This window comes from Pseudorca crassidens, chromosome 9 (assembly GCF_039906515.1).
Source record: "Pseudorca crassidens isolate mPseCra1 chromosome 9, mPseCra1.hap1, whole genome shotgun sequence".
In the NCBI taxonomy this organism is placed as follows: Eukaryota; Metazoa; Chordata; class Mammalia; order Artiodactyla; family Delphinidae; genus Pseudorca; species Pseudorca crassidens.
Window position 1 is genome coordinate 82,513,220 of NC_090304.1, and position 18,883 is coordinate 82,532,102.

The window sequence follows — 18,883 nt, forward strand, 5'->3', positions numbered from 1 at the left end:
TATATGAAGTGATGCTCTCCATGAAGAAAAACAGAAATAAAGGATGATAATCCATATTCTGCCTTTTGCTATCAGCTTGTTTTATTTTCCTTTTATGCATGATGTCTTTAGATGATGACAGTCTCTTTCTTTCTCTTAGAGCTAAGCCCTTTTGTTCATATAATAATCTTTCTCTTTCTGAGATATATTGTCATTGTGTTGTAGTATCCAGTTAAGAGTTAATAAATGTTCTCCAGTCCAATTAGGCAATGTGTGCAATGGTCATTTCTCAGGGGATCAAAGAAATTTTGAAATGACTGAATGGCATCTGATAAAAAAAGTTTAACAGATCTAAGTCAGTCCTACTGAGTCAGAATAAGAGTTCAATCTCCTGAGGAAGGAAGCAGGTCAATCAGCTAAGTGGATATCATGAGATATCCCAAGGAATAACAAAGACCAAGAAAGTTATCCACATTAGCAAGAACAAAATAATTCTGTGGCATTGTTTCTCTAATATAGCATGGCAAAGAATAATTGTTAAAGAACTTGATAACAATGTATCTTTGCTCAGCCCTGCTTCCAGAGATTTTGATTCAGTAGGTATGGTGTGGAACACAGGGAAGTTTCCTCACTATCACAATCTTAGGTGATTTTTTTCCACATTAAATTAGACAACAAATACTTTAACAATATCTTTCAAGACTCACCCTGTTGTTGTTAATATTAACAACTTTCCTGGTCTTTGCAATTTCTGGAAAGGACCTCTGACCCTCTGCATAGTTTCCACTAAACTAATTACTCTGCTTCCTCACCAGTACAAAAGAAAGTGCTTGGTGGGCAAATAATGGGCCACACTTTGCAAAGTACTGTCTTATAGGATTAAAAAGTGCATATATATCCAGTGAATTCCAGATTGTCACACAAAGGAAAAGATATTAGTCAAGCCCAGTTCAAAGTTGGTTCCTGAACAATGAGCTCAAGAGCAAACTTTTCAATGTGGCTTCCTGTTGAAGTGTACCTCCTCTCACCACAGCATTCCTCTGGCACCTAGTCCCAGGAAATTGTCTTTGAGAATACCCTGCTTCCCAAGTCTCTCTTACCCCCTCCTGGGATGTCTCATAATTCTTTTCATTTATTTTCTATCAAATCATTAGAAAATGGCAAAATTAGAAGTCTTAACCTTTGTAGACAGCAGAATCTATGACAGTGCCTGATACATTCCAGATATCCTCAAATTATATGTTAAATTAAAAGAATCACTCATGTACTCTTGTATTTGTTTTATATTGTTGTGTAACAAGTTACAAAAAGTTAGCTGAAACAAAACAGTTTCCATGGAAATCTTGCATAATTTAGCTGGGTCTTCTGCTCAGGGTTTCACAAGGCTTAAATCATGATGTTGACTGAGTGTGTCCTTATCTGGAAACCCAACTAGGGAAATATCCACTTCCAAGCTCCCTTAAGTTGTTGGAAAATTTATTTTTTTATTATAATTATATGACTGAGGTCCCTGTATTCTTTCTGTCTGTTAGTCAGGATCTGCTCTCAGTTAGATGTCGTTCTCAGGTCCTTGCAACACAGCCCCTTCCATCATCTTTTTTCTTATACTTTGAATCTCCTTCTTTCTCTAATCTCTAGAACTTTTTAAAAATGAGTCACTTTGGCTAAATCAGACCCACCTACACTTAATGGATGAGGATTATAAAGGGTGTTCACACCTCTCAGAGGCTATTTTATAATTATGCCTGCCACAAAACTTAATAGATAAAGTTCTTTAAGTATTCACTCCAATTTGTAGGTTGTTAAATTTCACATGGAAGCTCAATAGCTACAGACTTTACTATCTACCATGTGTAGTCAGAAAAACAATCAGTCATGGCAATATGATCAGTGGATTATTTCTTAAATGAACTTTCTTTACCCAGGGTGTAAACAAGGAATGTCACTTACCATCTGGTTCTATAAGGATTAAGTCATTAGCCACTGCAGTACACTATCAAAGGAATTCAGGACAAAAAGTACTCTGTGCTTTGGGAAAACAGGCAAAATATAGCCTTAGATAGTTATATATTTCAGAAAAAATGTTAATAAACTCACATTCTTGCCTCTTCTCATATATAGAAAAGCACTAAAATCAGTAACTGGATATCTGATCCACATTACTATCAGTAACATTTTGCCAAGATGTATGCTTTACTACATGTATCCCCTAGCCAAAATCACATATATACTGGCTTCTCCCCTTACGTCTTCAGAGAATTTCCTCAGAGATATCTGAAAAGATGTCTCCAGGTCAATAGTCCTCAGTAAGACACCGAATAAAACTCACCTCACAGCTCTTACCATTGTTCTTTGTTTTTTCCAGTTGACAAGGGCTAAAATGACTCAAAGTCTAGGACTAGAGCAATATCTACTCACACAGAAGGAAGAGAAGAAAGTGATTGTTAAAGATTTATTTTACCTTCAGCGAGACAATTGGAGGAAATAGATGCCTGACATTTGTCCTTCCCTTTACTTGTGTAGATGATAACATACTAGCTAAATTAGAAAGTGTTTGCTGTGATCAGGGACAGTGCTAATACATACATCATGTGATTTCATCTTAAATGAATCTTATGAAGTTTGCTATCACTGTGCCATTTTATAAATGGTGAAACCTAACCTAAGAGAGTGATCAGATATATACTATATATACCTTGATTCTTTTTTTCGGTTTCAAATATAACTTTTTTTGTAACATCTTTATTGGAGTATCGTTGCTTTGCAATGGTGTGTTAGTTTCTGCTTTAAAAAAAGTGAATCAGTTATACATATACATATGTTCCCATAACTCTTCCCTCTTGTGTCTCCCTCCCTCCCACCCTCCCACCCTACCTATCCCACCCGTCCAGGTGGTCACAAAGCACCGAGCTCATCTCCCAGTGCTATGCGGCTACTTCCCACTAGCTATCTATTTTACGTTTGGTAGTGTATATGTGTCCATGCCACTCTCTCACTTTGTCACAACTTACCCTTCCCCCTCCCCATATACTCAAGTCCATTCTCTAGTAGGTCTGTGTCTTTATTCCCGTCTTACCCCTAGGTTCTTCATGACCTTTTTTTTTTTCTTAGATTCCATATATATGTGTTAGCATACGGTATTTGTTTTTCTTTTTCTGACTTACTTCACTCTGTATGACAGAATCTAGGTCCATCCACCTCACTACAAATAACTTAATTTCATTTCATTTTATGGCTGAGTAATATTCCATGTATATATGTGCCACATCTTTATCCATTCATCCGATGACGGACACTTAAGGCTGCTTCCATGTCCTGGCTATTGTAAATATAAGTGCAATGAACATTTTGGTACATTACTCTTTTTGAATTATGGTTTTCTCAGGGTATATGCCCAGTAGTGGGATTGCTGGGTCGTATGGTAGTTCTATTTGTAGTTTTTTAAGGAACCTCCATATTGTCCTCCATAGTGGCTGTATCAATTTAAATTCCCACCAGCAGTGCAAGAGTGTTCCCTTTTCTCCACACCCTCTCCAGCTTTATTGTTTCTAGGTTTTTTGATGATGGCCATTCTGACTGGTGTAAGATGATATCTCATTGTAGTTTTGACTTGCATTTCTCTAATGATTAATGATGTTGAGCATTCTTTCATGTGTTTGTTGTCCATCTCTATATCTTCTTTGGAGAAATGTCTATTTAGGTCTTCTGCCCATTTTTGGACTGAGTTGTTTGTTTTTTTGTTACTGAGCTGCATGTGCTGCTTATAAATTTTGAAGATTAATCCTTTGTCAGTTGCTTCATTTGCAAGTATTTTCTCCTATTCTGAGGGTTGTCTTTTGGTCTTCTTTATGGTTTCCTTTGCTGTGCAAAAGCTTTGAAGTTTCATTAGGTCCCATTTGTTTATTTTTGTTTTTATTTCCATTTCTCTAGGAGGTGGGTCAAAAAGGATCTTGTTGCGATTTATATCATAGAGTGTTCTGCCTATGTTTTCCTCTAAGAGTTTGATAGTGTCTGGCCTTACATTTAGGTCTTTAATCCATTTTGAGCTTATTTTTGTGTATGGTGTTAGGGAATTATCGAATTTCATACTTTTACATGTATCTGTCCAGTTTTCCTAGCATCACTTATTGAAGAGGCTGTCTTTTCTCCACTGTATATTCTTGCCTCCTTTATCAAAGATAAGGTGACCATATGTGTGTGGGTTTATCTCTGGGTTTCCTATCCTGTTCCACTGATTTATATTTCTGTTTTTGTGCCAGTAATATACTGTCTTGATTACTGTAGCTTTGGAGTATAGTCTGAAGTCAGGGAGCCTGATTCCTCCAGCTCCATTTTTTGTTCTCAAGATTGCTTTGGCTATTCGGGGTCTTTTGTGTTTCCATACAAATTGTGAAAATTTTTGTTCTAGTTCTGTGAAAAATGCCATTGGTAGTTTGATAGGTATTGCATTGAATCTGTAGATTGCTTTGGGTAGTAGAGTCATTTTCACAATGTTAATTTTTCCAGGCCAAGGACATGGTATAATTCCCCATCTATTTGTATGATCTTTAATTTCTTTCATCAGTGTCTTATAATTTTCTCCGTACAGGTCTTTTGTCTCCTTAGTTAGGTTTATTTTTAGATATATCTGTTTAAAAGAAAATCTATCTCATTTTGAATTGTTTCTCTCCATATATAGATGGATTACCTTTCTTGATGTTTTCACAACTCATGTATGAGGTTATGTATTAAAGAGATTAAAATAAAGATTATTTTCTTACTGTGTTTGCCCCTAAATGCGTGTTTTTAAATGAGTTATATTTTCAGCTCTAGTAATGTACAAATGAATGTGAACTTTGTAAAAGACTAAAGACATTGTTTTCTAAAAGATATAGTGTATTCAGTATGACATAAAAGAATTCACTGCATGTGACCACCTTTAAATTCTCAGAGAAATGTTTAAAACCTAGATTAATTAGACAAGTTAATAATGTTTCCCTAAACTGAAACATTAACCTTTGAGTATACAGAATTAACTACACCTAAGTAATTTTCAAAACTAAATAGTTTATTTTATAGGTGTGCTTGTTAATATAAATGTAGAAACAATACTGCATTAATGAATATAAATGTGCATGTAAAAATAATTTTCATAAGCTATATATATTAGACTAAATAGGAGCTTGAGTAAATAATATTTTATTCTACGTGTAAAAAAATTTAAAGTAGTTTACCTCATTGGACAAAACTATATTTATGTAAAATTTAGGGATGAATACTTTGCAGTTAATATGTATATTAAAAAATTTACATGAGTTAATTCCCACAACAGAAATAAAAATAGACCGATATATGGATTGATATCCCATTACTACTCCTGTTATAAGGAATCATTTATAACGTTAAATAAGGTTTGCATTTTAACATTGCCAGTATACTCTCCTCGAGCATACAAAATATTTTGACCAGATGTTTATACCTTTAATGAATATAACATACATGGAAATAGAATCTCAATTCTAAGGATTTTAGTAAGAGTTTATAGAAACAAATTTCTGGACTGAAATAACAAAAGATTAATTTAGAATATATAAGACATAAATTATATAGTCTTTTCATTTAAAGTTAATTAGCTTTCAATATCCACATCATGGCATTTTCACCCTATTGAAACTTAAATAAATTCTGATTTGTTTTACTTTCTTTGCCATGACGTATATTCTTTTTGTAAAGTATGATAATGTAAGTCAGGCCAATTTTTGGTAATGTCTGCTCTTTCAGCAACTCTTTATGATTTCTTATAACTCAAAAAAGTATTTCTCTGATTGTATGAGCTAATTTCAATTATCCTGAGAAAAATTTTGAAGCCTATCAATGTGAACTAAGCTTGGCATAGTGCTTAATCCTCCGTATAATGCTTGGTCTACATCTTCTATTTATTTGTTCATTCAGCAAATATGGACAATTATGAGGCATTATGAAAAATACTAGAAACAACAAAAACCATTTTCTGTCCCTAAGTGATACCATACACATCACAGGAAGAGAGACAGTATATCATAATGTGATCTAAGATAATAGAAGTGAAAATATGCTGCTCTGGAATCAATAAAATATTTACCCAAACCAGACCAGGCAGACAGGGATGGTTTATTGGTAAAGCTGTTATCAGAGTTGACTTTTGGAAGATGACTTTTGAAAAGTTTTGCCATGCCTTAAATCTTATTGAAAAACATAGACGTCAACAAAGTAAAACTTCCTTTTCTAGAGACAAATCTTCATAATATGAACGTACAAAACATTCTCTCTAATTACTAAGGAAAAATGTATCTCTGCCCTGATTTAGGTCCAAACTTTCCACTTATGGTCTGGATCCCATGCTTTCTTTCTTTTGTAAGTACATTGCTCCTTTGATTATATCCTTTGACAGTTATCATGCAACTTGAACTGGTGATCATGAACTGAGTGTTGTCTGGCCCACTCAGCCACAGAATTAAAAATGGACAGTACTTTTCATCATCAAATGGAAATGATATAAACAGGACCAGGCTCAAGCAGGTCATGAAGGCACAAGTAATTTGCACAAGGGAATGACTTAGATGCCCATGACCACTACTCCTGGTATTTTGCCTTCTCTCCCTACTTGTAACTCTAGGCTCATGGGGAGTTCCTTAGAATATTTTGACTGAAGAACAAACACAGGACTGGTTTACAGATGATTCTGCATGATATACACACACAATTGAAAACTGGACAGCTACAGTGCCATGGTGTTATCTGGGATAACACTGAAGGACAGTGATAAGGGAAATCTTGTCAGTAGGCAGAACTTCAAGCTGTGCACCTGGTTGATCCTTCTGCCTGGAAAGACAGATGACCAGAGGTACATGTCTGCATCAATTTTTGAAATGTGATTAATATTTTGTCAGGATGGTCAAGTACTGGGAAGAACAAAATACGATTGGAAAATTGGTGATAAGAAGGTCTCGTAAAGAAATATGTATATAGTTCTCTCTAAATGGGCACAGAATATGAAGATATTTGTGTCCCATGAGAATGCTTACCAAAAGTGACCTTAGCAGTAGAGGATTTTAAGATTAACACTGAACTTCCAAAATGACACCATTCCTCAGGGTATCAACCAGTTACCTACCAGGTACACTGCTTCCATCATAGAAAGGGAGTGCTTTGGTCTTACAGAAAGAGATATTTACTCTGAATATAATTTGCTTTCCTAGACTGCAATGTTTCTGCTAAAATTGTCATCTTGGAAATTATGGGATGCCTTATTATGATATTACAATTTATAATAAGAAAAATATATTTGGTCTTTCTCCTTGTTTTTGGCACAGAATTCCTAAAACCCTTGGAATTTTCTAAGTGATGAGAGTTACAAAACTGTCTTTTGTTATGTTAATGAGGTGACTGGACTGAACCTACAGATAGGTCGGCTTGCCAAAGGAACCAACTATGTGATTAGAGGGATGGAACTTTAAGTTCTACCCTCTTGACCTCTGGGAAAGGAGAGGAGCTAGAGGTTGGGTCTATCAGTAATGACCAATAATTTAATCAGCTGTGCCTATATAAGGAAATCTCCATAAAAATCCAAAAGGGCTGGGTTCAGAGAGCTTCCAGAATAATAAGCATGTGGAAGTGCTGGGAGACTGGTGTACTCAGAGGGGGAAAACTTCCCTATGCATCTCTTCCATCTGGCTGTTCCTGAGTTGTATTATTTTATAATAAACTGGTAATCTAGTAAATAAACTGTTTCTCTGAGTTCCATGAGCTGCTGTAGCAAATCAGTCAAACCCAAGGAGGGAGTCACTGAAAACTCTGATATATAGACAGTTGAGTCAGGAGCAAAGGTGATAACCTGGGCTTTTGGTGTCTGAAGTGGGAGAGGTGGACAGTCTTAACCTGTGGGATCTGATGCTATTTCCAGGTAGATAGTGTCAGAAATGAGTTGAATTGTTAAGACACCCAGTGTTTGAGAATTGTTAGTGTGAAAACAACCCTCTCCCCTCCACACATTGGAAACTGGGATCAGAACTCTTATGTATCTACTGGCATGGTGTTCCACACAGCACTGCTGCTGACCAAGAAATTCATTTCACAGAAAATGAAGTGCAGAAATAGGTCCATGCTTAATGAATCCACTGATCTTACTGTGTCGCCCATTGTCTTAAATCACTGGTTTCACAGAATGGTGGAATAGCCTTTTGAAGACTGAGATATAGTGAGAGATAGGTGAGTATGGGAATCAAGGGATGGAAAATTGAGTGGCACTTCTTCATATTACCCTTGGTGATCCACAAGCAAAAATTTTTCTTCTTGTTCCCAAGACTTTAGGATTTGATGCTCTAAAGGGCTTAGTTGCAAATAGAGAAATGTTTCCAATAAGCAATAAAATGCCACCAAATGGGAAGTTAAGATTGTCACCCATTTTTGGATCATCATGACACTGAATAAGCAGGCTAGGCAGAGGTCTGTAATAACTGATCCTATCAAATTAAAATTAAGTTGATACTACACAATGGGATAAGGAGGAGTATGTTGGAATGTAGGAGATCCTGTAATTTGTGCCTTGTGCATTTCATATCTTATGATGAAAATCAATAGAAAATAAATATAAGTAAGCTAAATAAATCCAAACAATTCAGGCAGGAGAGCTAATGACCCAGAAATTTCAGGAATAAAGATTTAGGTCACATCACCTGGCAAAGAACCACAACCAACCCAGGTTCTTGTTGAAGGCAAAGGAACTATGGAATGAGTAGTTGGAAAAGGTAGTTATAAAAATACCTATGACCATGTGTGCAAGTTTCAGAAATAAGCACTATAATAGTTATGATTATTTATTCTTTATTTTGATATGATTATATTTGTATATATAAAATATTTTTGTTTATTCTCCCACTTTCTTCTTTTCATCTGATATAAGATGTATTAATGTATTATTCGGGATTTCAATAACAGGCTATCAAAGGGGGATATGAATCAGAAGAAGAATTAACTTCACCTGAAGATAAAAGAGGGACATTATATACTCTTTTGGGGAACTAGTTAGGATATTTTGCTCTTTCACACAGCAATTAACCACTTTCTGTATTCCCTGTTATTGATAACACTATTTTTTTATCTCTATTATGGCAGTCCTTACAATGTGCCTTAGAATTTCTCATGTATCTATCTGTCTCCTTAATACTTTTCATGGCCTGAAATTACAGGAACTATGTCTTGTTTAACTTTGTTCCCCCCGTAATGCATGGCATAATTCCACCTAGATTAGGTGCTCAATTAACATTTGTTGTATTGAAACATTTAACATTTAAATATCTATATACATCATTAACTCAAATTATTTAATCAGCAGTTTTTGTATTCCAGAAAAAATACTTTGACTATTTTGTGCAGTATGTCATCATCAATTATTAACTGGGATCAGATTCTAAACTGTGAATATTAGGCTAAATATAAAGCTTATTTACTATTATAAGAATTAATTTATGACCAAATGTTTAGTTGTTTGTATGTTTCAAATTGATTTTTCTGCTTACATGACAGAAATAGACTTGAAGGTATTAAACTCAAATGATTATTTTCATTGACTAATAGCATTAGATACGGATTTAGAGTAAATCCTCAAAATGTAGAATTACTGACCACTAAGAAATACTTCTGAAATATGATTAGTAAGCTAAAGATCCACTATAAAGGTAATTGTTTTGAGTAAGAGGGGTGGGATTAGGGATCTTGTAAGTCTTTGTGACCCAGTGGTCTGCACTGAATACTTATTTGGATTTATTTGTATTTGGGGACATGCCATGTCATAGAAAGTTTCATAACCAGGACTGTGGCCAAATAAAATAATTTTCCTTACAAATAATCTTCAGTGGATAAATTTATTAAATGACTTAGAATAATAAATGATGAGTAAACACATCATTCTCAATTTCTTGTCTGCAAGTCTCCTTACCCAATTAAGAAATACACCAGTATTAGGGAAGGGCCTACTGGACTTTCTGCAAGACTTCCACTAATAAGTACACTAGAAACCAAACAAGTGTACCCATGTCTGTCAGTATCTTAGCACTTGCATGTTAAAACTATCTTTTTACTTTTTCTTCTACATTGGGCTCTGAAATCCTTGAGAGCAAAGATAATGTTCTCTTATTCACTCAAACATGTCTGGGGCTCACCTTACATATTATTCTTTAGATGTAGAATCTGAGCCAGGTTTTCAGGGACATGTGATTTATGGGAGAAGTGATCTCAAATGAAAGGGAATTTTTTTTTCCTCACTATTGTGGCCTCTCCTGTTGTGGAGCACAGGCTCCGGACGTGCAGGCTCAGCAGCCATGGCTCACGGGCCCAGCTGCCCCGTGGCATGTGGGATCTTCCCGGACCAGGGCATGAACCCGTGTCCCCTGAATCAGCAGGCGGACTCTCAACCACTGCACCACCAGGGAAGGACCGAAAGGGAATTTTTAAAGTATGATAGAACAGGGGAAGGTGACAAGCAAGGAAGTGGTCTCAGCTGGAATCCAGAGCATAATTTGAACAATTTTAAAATCATAGAGGCTGCCATCAGTTAGAACCCTACCATTAGTTAGACACTGACTGCAGACTGTTTGGGGATGATGGGGAGAGGTTGTCAGATTGGGTGAAAAATGAGTTAGCTTATGTCTTTTAAAAACCCAACACCAAGATGGGATAAGCCATGCAAGATAAGTATTGGGAATAAGGCCTGGCATTGGGAGGAAGAACCCCAAAAACATCTAGCCATGTAGGGTCTTGAGTGAAGGAGCTCCACAGTGTTGGGGGAAACAGAGACTTCACTCTTGGAGGGTGCACACAAGGTCTCACATACCCTGGGATACAGCACAAAGCAGTATCTCCATAAGAACCTGGGCTAGACCTACATAGGGGTCTTGGAGGGTCTCCTGGGAAGGCAAGGGTCAGCTGTAGCTCACTGTGGGTGCAAAAGCATTGCTAGAAGAGACCCCAGGGAATATTGATTGGAGTGAGCTCTCCCAGAGGTTCACATTTTGGCACCAAGACCTGGCCCCACCCAACAGCCTGCAGGTTCCAGTGCTGGAATTCCTCAGACCAAACAACCAACAAGATAGGAACACAGCCTGACCCAATAGCAGACAGGCTACCTAAAGTACTAATGAGCTCACAGCCACCTCAAAACACACCATCTGACACAGCCCTGCCCACTAGAGGGACAAAACCCAGCTCCACCCACCATAGTGCAGGCACCAGTCCCTCCCACCAGGAAGGCTACACAAGCCCTTGGACCAACCTCACCCACCTAGGGGCAGACACCAGAAGCAAAGTTACTATGATCCTGCAGCTTGCAGAAAGGATACCACAGACACAGAAAGTTAGACAAAATGAGCCAACAGAGAAATGTGTTGCAGACAAAGGAAAAGAAAAAATCCACAAGAACAACTAAATGAAGAGTAGCTGGACAATCTCCTGGAAAAATAATTCAGAATATTGATAATGAAGATGATCCAAAATCTTGGAGAAAAAGAATGGAGGAACAGACTGAGAAGATACAAGAAATGTTTAACAAAGAGATAGACAATTTAAAGAACAAAAAACAGAGATGAACAACACAATAACTAAATTGAAAAATACACTAGAAGGAATCAACAGCAGAAGAACAAAGAAGTGAGCTGGAAAACAGGGTGGTGGAAATCACTGCTGCAGAAGAGAATAAAGAACAGAGAATGGAATGAAGTAAGAGCAGTCTCAGAGACCACTGGGACAACATTAAATACACCAACATTTGCATTATAGGGTTCCCAGAAAAAGTAGAGAAAGGGAAATGACCTGAGAAAATATTATAAGAGATTATAGCTGAAAGCTACCATAATATAGGAAAGGGAACATACACCCAAGTCCAGGAAGCACAGAGAGTCCCAGACAGGATAAAGCCAAGGAGGAACACTCCAAGACACATAATAATTAAACTAATAAAAATTAAATACAAAGAAAAAATATTAAAAGCAACAAGGGAAAAGCAACAAATAACATATAAGGGAATACCTGTAAGGTTATCAGCTGATTTTTTAGCAGAAACTCTGCAGGCCAGAAGTGAGTGGCATGATATATTTAAAGTGATAAAAGGGAAAAACCTACAAATAAGAATAGTCTACCCAGCAAGGCACTTGATAAGGTTTGATGGAGAAAACAAAACTTTACAGACAAACAGAAGCTAAGAGAATTCAGCACCATAAAACCAGCCTTAAAACAAATGCTAGGGCTTCCCTGGTGGCACAGTTGTTGAGAGTCCACCTGCCGATGCAGGGGACGTGGTTTCGTGCCCCGGTCCGGGAAGATCCCACATGCCGCGGAGCGGCTGGGCCTGTGAGCCATGGCTGCTGAGCCTGCATGTCCGGAGCCTGTGCTCCGCAACAGGAGAGGCCACAACAGTGAGAGGCCCGTGTATGGCAAAAAAAAAAAAAAAAACAAAAAAAAAAAAACAAATGCTAAATGAACTTCTTTAGGAGGAGATAAAAGTGACCACAACTAGAAAGAAGAAAATCACAAATGAGAAAGCTCACCAGTAAAGTCAAATATATGATAAAAGTAGAAAATTATCCACACACAAACATAATATCAAAACAAGCAACCATGAGAAGACGAGAGTACAAATACAAGAAATGAGAATTGCATTTAAAATTAAGAGACCAGCAACTGAAAACTTGTATATATATACACTGCTATATCAAAACCTCATGGGAACTGTAAACCAAAAATCAACAATAGATACACACATAAAAGAAAAAGCAATCCAAATGCAACACTAAAGATAGTCATTAAAACACAAGAGGACAAAAGAGGAAAAGAAGAAAAAAGATCTACAAAAACAGAACAATTGACAAAATGGCAATAAGAACATACATATCAATAATTACCTTAAATGCAAATTGACAATGCTCCAACCAAAAGACTTAGTCTGAAAGGCAACAAAAACAAGATCTGTATACAGGCTGTCTGCAAGAGACCCACTTCAGAACTAGGGATATATACAGAATGAAAGTGAGGGGATGGAAAAAGATATTCCATGCAAATCAAAACCAAAAGAAAGCTGGAGTAGCAATACTCCTATCAGAAGAAATAGACTTTAAAATAAAGACTGTTACAATAGACTATGAAGGACACTACATAATGATCAAGGGAGCAATCCAAGAAGAAGGTATAAAAATTGTAAGCATATATGCACCCAACATAGGAGCACCTCAACGTATAAGGCAAATACTAACTGCTATAAAGGCAGAAATCAAAAGTAACACAATAATAGTGAGGGACTTTAACAATCCACTTTCATCAATTGACAGATTATCCAGACAGAAAATCAAAAAGGAAACACAGGTCTTAAATGACACATTAGATCCGGTGGACTTCATTGGTATTTATAGAACATTCCATCCAAAAGCAGAAGAGTACACATTCTTTTCAAGTGCACATGGAACATTCTACAGGATTAATTACATGTTGGGCCACAAAGCAAGCCTTTCTTCCAAGAAAAATAATAAATGTTGGAGAGGGTGTGAAGAAAAGGGAACCCCCACTACAATGGTGGTGGGAATGTAAATTGGCGCAACTATTATGGAGAGCAATATGGAGGTTCGTTTAAAAACTAAATATAGAACAACCATATGATCCAGCAATCCTGCTCTTGGGCATATATCTGTAGATAACCATAATTTGAAATGATAAATGCACCCCAAATTTCACTGCAGCATTATTTTCAATAGCCAAGACATGGAAGCAACCTAAATTTCCACTGACAGAGGAGTGGATAAAGAAGATGTGGTACATATATATGATGGAATATTACTCAGACATAAAAAAGAGCTAAAGTAAATCAGACAGACAAAGACAAATATCATATGACTTCACCCTCTATGAGGTATCTAAAAAATGGTACAAATGGACTTATTTACAAAACAGAAATAGAGTCACAGATGTAGAAGACAAACTTATGGTTATCAGCAGGGAAGGGATAAATTGGGAGATCAGGATTAACGTATACACACTACTGTATATAAAATAGATAACTAATAATGACCTACTGTATAGCACAAGAAACTTTGCTCAATACTCTGTAATGACCTATATGGAAAAATAGCTTAAAAATAGTGGAGATATATATATCTGTTTCACTTTGATGTACACCTGAAACTAACACAACATTGTAAATGAACTATACTCCAATAAATTGTTTTTTTAAAAAAGTTAAGCATTTCAATTTTCTATGGGTGCTGTAATAAATTACAGTGGAAGCAGTGGCTTAAAAGCATGCATTTATTTTCTTACAGTTCTGTAGTTCAGAAGTTCAAAATGAGGTTCATTGAAGGAAAATCAAGGTGCTGGCAAGGCTACATTTTTTTCCTGCAGGCTCTAAGGGAGAACTCATTTCCTTGTCTCTTCTAGGATTTAGAGATTGCCAACTTCTCATGGTTTGTGGTCCTCTTCCTGTTTTCAAAGCCAGAAACAGTGACTTGAGTTCTCACTTTGCATCACTCTAACATCTTCTTCTACTTCCCTCTTCCACAGTTAAGGGAACTTGTAATTACATTGAGTTCACCCAGAGAATCCAGAAGAATTTCTGTATTTTAAGGTCAGCTGATTAGCAATTTTAATTCCTTCTGCAATCTGAATTGATATAATCTAATAATCTAATATGTACACATGTTCAAGGAATTAGCATGTATACCAATTTAGGGGCCATTATTCTGCCTCCCTGAGATCTGAATGAAATATGGACTATAGTTAATAATACTGTATCAATATTAGTTAATTAATCAATATTAATTAATTGTGATAAATGTACCATAAAAATGCAAGGTATTAATATTAGGGGAAATTAAATGTGGGGTAAGAGAGATTCTCTGTACATTTCACATATTTTCTGCAACTCTAAAATTATTCAAATATAAAATGTTTAATTTTTATAAAGGAGAACACTAAAACGATAAAATTTATTTTTTAAAAAAAATTTAGCTTTTATTTTACCAAATTAAATGAATTTTTTTGTTTGTTTCACTTGTATTGTCAGAGTATAGTAAAGTTTAAAAAGTGTGTTTACAAATCAGGATTATTAAAAGAGCTATCAAGATGGCAAAGATGTAGAAATGGTGCCCTATAGGGACTAATTGAAATTGGAATTTTTTAGCCTGAAAGAAAACAAAAACAATGCAACATCTTAGCCATTAGAGTTGACATATAATTTTGATGAACCACTTTAAACAACACTGAATTCCATTTGTAAGAGTATTTAGATGGGAGATTCTTGCATTAAATGGACAGTTAAATACATTGCCTCTTGTGGTCAAATTTAATGTTATTTTTATTTTAAAATATGATAGAAAAAGAGGAATAAGTTTGCCAGATTTCAGGAAAAATAAGTTCTTTAAAATATATTGGCAAGTCTATATTATACTCTGCTATGAATTGAGAGAAATGAAGTTTGGACTTCACCATAATGTTTCACTCTAAATTTCATTTAACTAAACACAAACATCTGCCTGTGATGTTATTAGAGGACTTATCTTGCACTATCAGAGCATAATATTTGATACTCTTTAGGATCATGAAAATTTTAAGGTTTTGTTTCTCTCTGTTCTCAGAGATACTAATTATATAGTAAAATCTGAAAAATTCTTGTTTCCAGTTTTACAAATTAGAAGCTGCCACATGTATTCTTATTAAGGATTTGTTTGAAATTTAGTAAAACAATGATGCCATCTAAGATTTTTCATGAATGATTACTGAGATTGCCACACAAATGTATGTATACACAAAACTGATAAAGGGAAGAATAATAGAGTATAAGTCCTAGAGCATGTTAACTTTTTTTCTTTTTCCTTAAATGAAAACAACAAGTAGGGTTGCAATGCCAAAATCTGAGAACTTGGGATAAGGAAAACCCTCCAAGAAAGGTTGGAAAGGCATCAGAGAACTTAAGTCAGTGGATCAAAGGAAGTAAATTCTGCTCAATAGAATTCAAAATGCCCATAAGAAAGCCTCCGATTGTTATGAAAGTCTAGGGCAAAGTTAAATTAGATTGGAGGACTGTGCTGCACAGAATCATTGGCCACACATTTCAGAGCATTCTAGCACACAGCAGCATAACTGGCAGGGATCTAGCATAAATAGATAATAAAGGAAACAGACTCTGTGCATCAGTAAAGCAAGATATTACAATCAGGACCAATATCATGATCATCTACCTTCAGCAATATAATCGTAAAGTAGTTTAATTTGAGAATGGAGGTAAAAATTAGACAATATTGAAAAAGCAAGGCTGTGAATAAAAACTTTTTAATTACAGATTTTCATGCCTAAGACATATGAAATATCAAAGACACTGGCAGAGAAATTGTTGGAGCAATATGTTTTGGTACCACTCTAACCATGTACAAGATAGTATATCTGGTATTTATTCTGTCAGTAGTACTTTTTCTTCAGAAAAAATACTTTTTCTTCAGAAGCACTCCTGCCTTCATGAAGACTTCCTTTTCCCACTCCAGGAAAAAATATGATACATTTATTTTCACTAAGTTTCAAATGACTAAAAAACATGATTAAAATGACATTTACCATGAAGGAATTTGTGTATTATTAGGTCAAATAAAAAAATAAAATTTTTAAATAAGCAGGTTTGCCAAAAAGCATTCGATGAGGAGTAAGCTGTTCTTTTCATTACTAAACTAATTTACTCTTTTTGTTAAACTAAATGAGGTCCATGAAGTCATACCCTGTATTATTTACTTTACACTTAAACACAAGTAAATGCTCAATAAATTCTTGAATTTGAGAATAATTGGAAAATTGCTTTTCTGTAAACCTAATTACTGTGATTAATATAATTCTTGCAGCTTCACTTTCCATCACTCCTCTATTTGCCAATTTCAGAACAGAATATGCACCCTCCCTCAACCCTGCTTACCACCAGCCCAAGCCACAACTTAAATATCCTTAATAAAGAGTTACATAAGCTTTCCATATCAATAAAGCTATTAGGAGACAAATATTGAAGATTGTGCTCCTTTGATGTTCTGAACAAGTCTTCCTCTCTTCCCTTTCTTATTAATGGAACTGCTGAGCTAATGTTCAAGTTCCAAGATATCTGAGACTAATATGGTTAATATCCTGCAATTGGCTTTCACTCAAATGAATTTAGTCCATAATCCTAAGTGCTCCTCAATCACATTTGATATCTTCTACTGGTGTTCACCAAGATCTCAAACTCTATGTGGCTCAAACTTTTTATCATCCTGAGTTTCCTGCCTTAGCTTTTGAATAACACCTTTTAACAAATAGCCTAGGTAAGAAACCTTGGCCACATGACATTATTTATTCTCCCTAAATTCCTATATTTATAGATTTAAGGAGAAAAATTAATGACATTTGATGACACAGTGTTAGGAACCTAAAAGTACTCAATAAATGTTAATCTCCATAAATCATAACTGAATGCTTGTAAAATATGTACAGATTGTTACAATCAGGAAAGCTGACTAAAATGTGTAGAAAAAATTGGAGGAAATCAAATGACTTCTCCAAACACTTATTTATTAAAAATGTTTTCATTGAAGTATAGGTGATATAAAATAATATATAAGCTGTAGGTGTACAACATAGTGATTCAGAATTTTTAAAGTTTATATGCCATTTACAGTTATTATAAAATACTGGCTATATTCTCTGTGTTGTACAATATATCCTTGTAGCTTATTTATTTTACCCGTAATAGTTTGTAACTCATAATATACTACCCCTATCTTGGCCCTCCCCCATTCCCTCTCCTTATCCACTTTGTCCGCTTCTTTGACACTCAGGTTGTTTCTATATCTTAGCAATTGCAAATAATGCTGCTACAAACATTGGGGTGCATGTATATTTTTGAATTAGTGTTTCTGCTTCTGTTTTTTTATTCAAATATATACACAGGAGTGGAATTGCTAGGTATATGATAGTTCTATTTTTAGTTTCTAGAGAAACCTCCATGCTGTTTCTCACAGTGACTGCCCAAATTTACATTCCCACCAATAGTGTGGGAAGGGTTCTCTTTTCTCCATATCCTCACTAACATTTATTTGTGTTCTTTCTGATGATAGTCATTCTGACAGGTGTAAGATGTATCTCATTGTGGTTTTAATTTGCATTTATCTAATGATTAACCATGTCTAGCATATTTTCATGTGCCTGTTTTCCATCTGAGTGTCCTCTTTGGAAAAATGGCTACTCAAATATTCTGCCCCTTTTTAAATTGAGTTTATTTATGTTGAGTGGTATAAGCTATTAAGATATATTTTTAATATTAAACCCTTATCAGTCTTATCATTTGCAAATATTTTATCCTGTCCAGTACATTGTCTTTTCATTTTGTCCACAGTTTTCTTTGTTGTGTAAAAGCTTTTAAGGCTTATTAGGTCCCACTTCTTTATTTTTGTTTTTATTTCCTTTGATTTAGGAGACAGACCTAAAATATATATATATTGTTATGATTTATGCCAAAGAGTATTCTCTCTGTTTTCCTCTAGAAGTATTATGGTTTCTGGTCTTAAATTTAGGTCTTTAACCATTTTGAGTTTATTTTCTATATGATATGAGAGAATGATCTAATTTCATTCTTTTACATGTAGTGGTTTTCTCTAGTTTCTGAACACCACTTATTGAAAAGACTGTGTTTTCTTCATTTTACATTCTTCCTTCCTTTGTCATAGATTAATTGACCATAGGTTGATGGGTTTATTTCTGGGCTCTCTAACCTCTTCCATTGATCTATGGGGCTGTTTTTCTGCCACTATCTTATTGTTTTGATACTGTAGCTTTGTAGTGTAGTTTGAAGTGAGAGAACATGATTCCTCCAACTCTGTTCTTCTTTTTCAAGATTGTT